Raw genomic sequence first — 7295 nt, forward strand, 5'->3', positions numbered from 1 at the left:
AGTTTTGAATCGGTAATTTCCATATTCGCAGATCAAAAAGCACGGAAGGTTTTCCTTGGCTGATTCAAGCTCTTAAAATGTACACATTTAGAAAAGTTAATGTAAGCAATCAAACAATGAAATCTAACATTCCATTTATGTAAGTGCTCCAGTAAATCTTATTTTATATGAAATAAAACTGAAAATGTGAATTGAAAAACTTGTTTATGTCATGTCATTTTTTACTGAATTGAGTTTATTTTTTAGGGGGACCCGTGAACGCGAACTGTCCCAGGGGTCCGGCTCGGCTCTCTGCGGCCCTGCACTCGTGTGATAGTTTGCTCATCTCTGCTTTAGACGATTCGAGTACCTTTCTGCTAGCTACTCCTACAGTGATGCAGCAGCCTTTGTCGTTATTTAAAACAGCACACTGTACATCGTTTAGCAACTCTAATACCTACACACACAGACGCGTTCGCGTTAAGTTTCAATGAAATCGAAAATCACAGATATGAAATTTTCCTGAAGAAGGTGATTTTTATAAAAACAAGAAAAAGTGGAAATAAGAAGAAAACCCCGCTTAAATCTTAATATATAAAAATCACGTGTCACCATGTTTGGCGCCAATGGACTCCTTAACTACTGAACCGATTTTGGATTTGTTTTGCACCCCGTGTGTAGTTTGATCTAACTTGAAATATAGGATAGGTTATATCTCAGTTTATTGTCGCAATATTATTTTATTGAAAATTTTTTTTATTTGTTTATAAGTAATAATAAAATGTTACGTATACGCACCGGCACTCACATTTTCAGGGGTGCGGATATATTTCCGTGTAATTGGTTGGTGTTTAATTAAACAACGTGCTTATAAATAAAAAATATTATAGCGAATGATATCAAGTATAGCGCATCACCAGGCCCGCCGATAGGGTAGGGGGAGTGGGGGAGGAGGGTTTCTGAGGGGCCTGCTATTTAGAGGTAATATGACATTTTTTTTAATTCAGGAGAGTCTTTAGTTGTTCAATGTGCAATTTTTAAGCCGAATTTCAAAAGCAACGAAAATCTGCATTTCGTTTTAATATTATAGTGAAGTGTGAAAAATAAAAATCTATATATATAAAAGGAAAGGCTAAAATGTGTGTTAGTTGGTCGCCGGTGTTTGAAGAAATGCGTCGGTCGATTTTGTTCAAACTTTCACACAAGTTGCGTAAACCTCACGCGGTGGTTACTACATAGGTTTGGTTGCGATCGACGTACAGGGTTTCGAAATATAGGCCGAAACGTGGACCCGAGTACCCCTAGAAGGTGTTTATTGAATATGGATAACAAATGAAAGCTGTTGATGAGTGCTTTAGTACAGAGTAATATATTATCCAGAGACGGACTGGGACTGGGATTAGGACTAGGGCTGGGACTGAGACTCGGAGTGGGACTAGGACTGAGACTCGGAGTGGAACTGGGACTGGAATAAAATACATACCACCCTCTGGGACAGGCAATAAGGGATGCAAAAGAATGTGAAGGAATTGAGAGAAGAGAAAAGAGCGAAGGAGATTGAGAAAGAGATAGAATGAAACGAAGATGGAGATAGATGAAGCGAAAAAGACGGAGGGAGGAGTGAATAAATGGATTAGGAAAAAGGGAAGATGGGGGGAGGGCAGAGTCAGATGGAAAAAGCTTATTAAAATGCATGCAGCTAGGCCAAATTTAGGGTAGGACAACGTCTGCCGGGTCTTCTAGTAGCTTATAAAAAAGCAACTGCAGCTTCAAAAGAAAATAAAACAAACTTGCGAATTCTGTTTTGTGGCAGCAACAACAAACAGTCAAAACGTGATGTAAAAAAGTGAAAATTAAAATAAGTAAAAGTTAGCGCAGCTGTGACACAGTCAGGCCAATTGGTGACATATAAACAAATATATGTACAGTATGTATGCTTATATAAGAAGCTCCTGAGGTAGCTAAGGAATGTGACAAATACTTATTATATTATTTATACAAGAAAATATATATATGACTGTACATTAGACTAGGTCGAAAAAAGGTTGCAAAAGTCCAGCCCTGAATATGAAAAATTACTGGGAACAATTAATTTTATGATCCCTCTAAAAATTACCGAAATTTTTTTTATAACCAGCTGTACTTATATACAGAGTATTTAACTTCAATTCGATAACTGTGGTTTACAATATAACCTCAACCCACTTTTTCGATTTCGAAATTCTTGCAAAATGAAAAAAAACGTATAATATAAAAAAAACAAGTAAGGAAGGCTAAGTTCGGGTGTAACTCAGCTGAGAGCTAGGGAGACAAAATAAGGGAAAATCACCATGTACTAAAATGAACCTAGGGTAACCCTGGAATGTGTTTGTATTACATGTGTATCAAATGGAAGATATTAAAGAGTATTTTAAAAGGGAGTGGGCCATAGTTCTATAGGTGGACGCCATTTAGGGATATCGCCATAAAGGTGGACCAGGGGTGACTCTAGAATGTGTTTGTACGATATGGGTATCAAATTAAAGGTATTAATGAGGGTTTTAAAAGGGAGTGGTGGTAGTTGTATATGTGAAGGCGTTTTCGATATATCGACCAAAATGTGGACCAAGGTGACCCAGAACATCATCTGTCAGGTACCGCTAATTTATTTATATATGTAATACCACGAACAGTATTCCTGCCATGATTCCAAGGGCTTTTGATTTCGCCCTGCAGAACTTTTTCATTTTGTTCTTCTTAACGCAACGTTTTTTTTACACAGATTTTAGGAAAATTTAACGAAAAAACAACTAAAATTTAATAAAAATGAACTTGTTTAAAATGTGTTATACTTATATTTGAATTTAGTAAAGATTTATACACATTTATTTTGGTTTGAATTCCAGCAATTTTTTGGGTGTTTTTTGTTAAATTAATAAAAAATACTTTCAATTTAAAAGTAAAAAAAATCTCCTTGTTAGCAGTATTTTTTCTATAAAAATTATCTTAAAATTAATTTTTTTAAATTTTATATTGCAACATATAGCATATATATGCAATTAAATGTTTACGTTGCGCAAATGCAACGTTAGGACTTAACGCTATGCATTTTATCAACCGGCAGCACTCAGCCCTGTGATCAGCTGATATTCTTTATTTACATTTTCTGTTAAGAAAAAGTGTGACGTTCTTTATTTGCCGAATGTTTTCTAAAAGATATTTATCTAAAAGAGATATAGAAGATATAGTCAATGAATCGGACGAAGAGGATGAGGTCGTGAATAATATAAAAAACGCCGATTCCCTTCAAATGGTATTGCTGCCGACTGAGACTGTAGATGCAGTTAGTGACACAGAAGATGTGGACGAAGATGTTCAACTGCTTGCAGATCAAGCCGAGGAAATTCCTGGGGAAGTTGCTGGTGCAGTGGAGATACTTTGTTTGTTTAATGACGACAATGACAAAATTGAAGAAAATCAACTTGGAGAGTCCGCTCTTATGCCAGAAAAACCTAAGTGGAGTAAGTCCTCCAAATATGAATTCTCTCAACAGCCTGTGGATTCTTCATCTGAAAATTATGGAACCTTTTTTGAGAAACTGGGTAAGTACACATATAACAAAAAATTGTGGTACAATTTATAACCGTATCAAGTTTAGAAACACTAAACCCTTACGAGCTCTTTGAATTATTTATTAATGATGAAGTGATTAAATTATTGGTGCAGAGTACAAATAACTACGCAAATATAGATTGTAGTGATACATCATTTTCCACAGATTATACAGAAATTCAAATGTTCATTGGAATTTTGTATGTTACTGGATACAATACACTGCCATCGATAAAAAGCTACTGGTCAAATTGTCCGTCTCTTGGAAGTCCAATAATTAAGTCTGCAATGAGCCGCGATAGGTTTCAACGAATAAAGAAATATTTCCATGTTTGTGAAAACAGAACGCTTGATGCAAACGACAAATTTTCCAAAGTGACACCTCTGAATGCTCTACTTTCAAAAAAATTCTTACAGTTCGGAATATTTGCTCACAATCTTTTGATAGATGAACAAATGATAGACTATTTCGGCAGGCATTCATGTAAAATGTTTTTGAAATCCAAACCAATTCGATTTGGATACAAATACTTTTGTCTATGTTCCGCAGAGGGATACCTGTTTGCTTTTATACCCTATTCCGGGGCTTCATTTATCAGAGATACGAACTTAGGCCTTGGCCAGTCTATTGTGTTACAACTTCTTGAAAATATTGACACATGTAAGCGAAGCCAACACCGAATTTTCTTTGACAACTTTTTCACATCTTACAAGCTTATGTCTCAACTAACTACAATGGGCTACTGTGCAACAGGCACTGTGCGTGAAAATCGCGCTGGTGGTGCAGAACTTACATATAATAAAAGGTTCAAGAAAATTCCTAGCGGATCCAGCGACCATGCATTCGATAAAAATAATAAAATTACGATGGAATGATACGATGCTGCTCCAAAAAAACCTCGCTTGGTTCACCTACCCGTTTTGACAGAAAAGCGTTTACGCTGTCGATCTTGCACAAGTCAAACCAAATATATATGCAATATATGTGAAATCGGGCTTCATCCAAAATGTTTTGACAAATATCACAATTAAACATATTTTATTTACTTTCATCATTTTATTTACTGCTTTGGAATTTTCACACAAAGAAATAAATTTTTGTAAAAATAATAAATAATTGAACTAAAAATTAAAATTTTTTATATCATTAAGACCTAACGTTGAGTATACCCAACGTGCTCCACTACCCCAATGGGTTAGGACAGCAAATTTTTTTTGGTTTTTTATTCTTAAATGGACCAATTTATATGGCCACAGAAAATTTCATTGAAATTGCTCCAGGCGTTCTATGCTCAGGACTTAATGGGTTAATATGGTAGGTGTGAAACCCATTTTACAAAGTTTTTTTCTAAAGTTATATTTTGCGTCAATAAACCAATCCAATTACCATGTTTCATCCCTTTTTTCGTATTTGGTATACAATTATGGCATTTTTTTCATTTTTCGTAATTTTCGAAATCGAAAAAGTGGGCGTGGTCATAGTCGGATTTCGGCCATTTTTTACACCAATACAAAGTGAGTTCAGAAAAGTACGTGAACTAAGTTTAGTAAAGATATATCGATTTTTGCACAAGTTATCGTGTCAAGGGCCGAGCGGAAGGACAGACGGGCGACTGTGTATAAAAACAGGGCGTGGCTTCAAACCGATTCCGCCCTTTTTCACAGAAAACAGTTATCGTCCTAGAATCTAAGCGCCTACCAAATTTCACAAGGATTGGTAAATTTTTGTTCGACTTATGGCATTAAAAGTATCCTAGACAAATTAAATGAAAAAGAGCGGAGCCACGCCCATTTTGAAGTTTTCTTTTATTTTTGTATTTTGTTGCACCACATCATTACTGGAGTTGAATGTTGACATAATTTACTTATATACTGTAAAGATATTAAATTTTTTGTTAAAAATTGACTTTTAAACATTTTTTCTTAAAAAGTGGGCTTGTTCTTCATCCGATTTTGCTAATTTTTATTTAGCACATATATAGTAATATTAGTAACGTTCCTACCAAGTCTCATCATGATATATTCAACGGCTGCCAAATTACAGCTTGCAAAACTTTTAAATTACCTTCTTTTAAAAGTGGGCGGTGCCACGCCCATTGTCCAAAGTTTTACTAATTTTCTATTCTGCGTCATAAGTTCAAGTCACCTACCAAGTTTCATCTCTTTATCCGTCTTTGGTAATGAATTAACGCATTTTTTGTGTTTTTCGAAATTTTCGATTTCGAAAAAGTGGGCGTTGTTATAGTCCGATTTCTTTCATTTTAAATAGCGATCTGAGATGAGTGCCCAGGATCCTACATACCAAATTTCAAGATACCTCAAAACTTATTCAAGATATCGTGTTAACGGACAGGCGGGCGGACGGACGGACATGGCCCAATCAAATTTTTTTTCGATACTGATGATTTTGATATATGGAAGTCTATATCTATCTCGATTCCTTTATACCTATACAATAGGGCGGGTTGATTTAAATATCGCTCATTGCTATGTGAAAATCGTATTCGTAAACCTCTGAATTGAATGGCTGGATTTCAGAGTATCATATTGTCCAAAACTAATGAATATGGAAACATACTGCTGACGTCAATGGTATTTTTGATTATCTGAACAATATCATTAACCTGCGGATGAGTTTCTGGGAGTTTTGTAAAGCGAAAATTAAAAAAAAAATTATATTTAGAAAGGTTTTGTTTATATGTATTTGAGGAAGTTGACGTTTCGGCCATTTCGGAAAGATCCGCCGGTTTTCCCTCAAAACCTCGTGGATCGTTCAAAAAATTTCGGAAGTAGCTCCTTGCGGAGCGAGGGAGAAATGCTTAAAATGGTCACACTTTTGTAGCGTAATTTCACCGCAGGAGATGTTCTGGGCTAACTATAATACCGACGTCGCCACGATTTCTTTAAATCAATTATGGCTACATGATGGTCACGCACAAAGACGACTTACAGTTGCTATCAAATATGAACTAACAGTCATGACTCTCGTGGCACAGTTTTAGTGATTAGCATCAATGCTGGCTTATTGTTGAACGTGCCAAATGGCGCCTTCAGTTTTTCGTCCGTTTTTAAGAGCTACAATTCCCGACGTGCGAACAGTAGCAATCCCGACCACCAGTCGCTACCACCCATCCTGGCCCTTATACCATATGCCAGCAGAGAAGCCATAGGACTGCGACTTCGAACTCATACCTTCATCGACGTCACTTTCCTCGAAGCTGGAGGTGTAACTCCGAAGACATTCTGACGGATGTTTTTGTCGCGCTGTGCTTCCGAGTTACACAAAAAAACATCGTATAATCCTTGGCGCATCTATATAATTATACTTTACAAAGACAGTGGATAAAAGTTTAGAAATGTAGACCAAAATTTGCAGACATTTGTGTTCGACCCACATTGACCTCAATAGTCTTCGTTTCCGGCCTTATGATATAAGAGCTCATTGTGGATGACCGCGTAGCTTCAGCTTTCAGACTAGTTCCACTGTCCCCTACGTTACGGTAGTAGCACATACGGTCGTTAGTTCGACTGTCTTGGGAAAGCTTTTGCTTCACCACTTTGAGTGTTCTTGCGAAGGACAAAGCCTAACCTGGTTAAAAAATGTGCCTACGTATTCACATTTGTAACTGGAGCCGTCACGTGTAGGGCGTATTTAAGCATGTTTGATAGGCTATATCCAATGTGATTCACTCCAGGAACTAATTGTGGATAGGCCGCCAACTTTA

Source organism: Eurosta solidaginis, chromosome 2 (assembly GCF_040869045.1).
Source record: "Eurosta solidaginis isolate ZX-2024a chromosome 2, ASM4086904v1, whole genome shotgun sequence".
In the NCBI taxonomy this organism is placed as follows: Eukaryota; Metazoa; Arthropoda; class Insecta; order Diptera; family Tephritidae; genus Eurosta; species Eurosta solidaginis.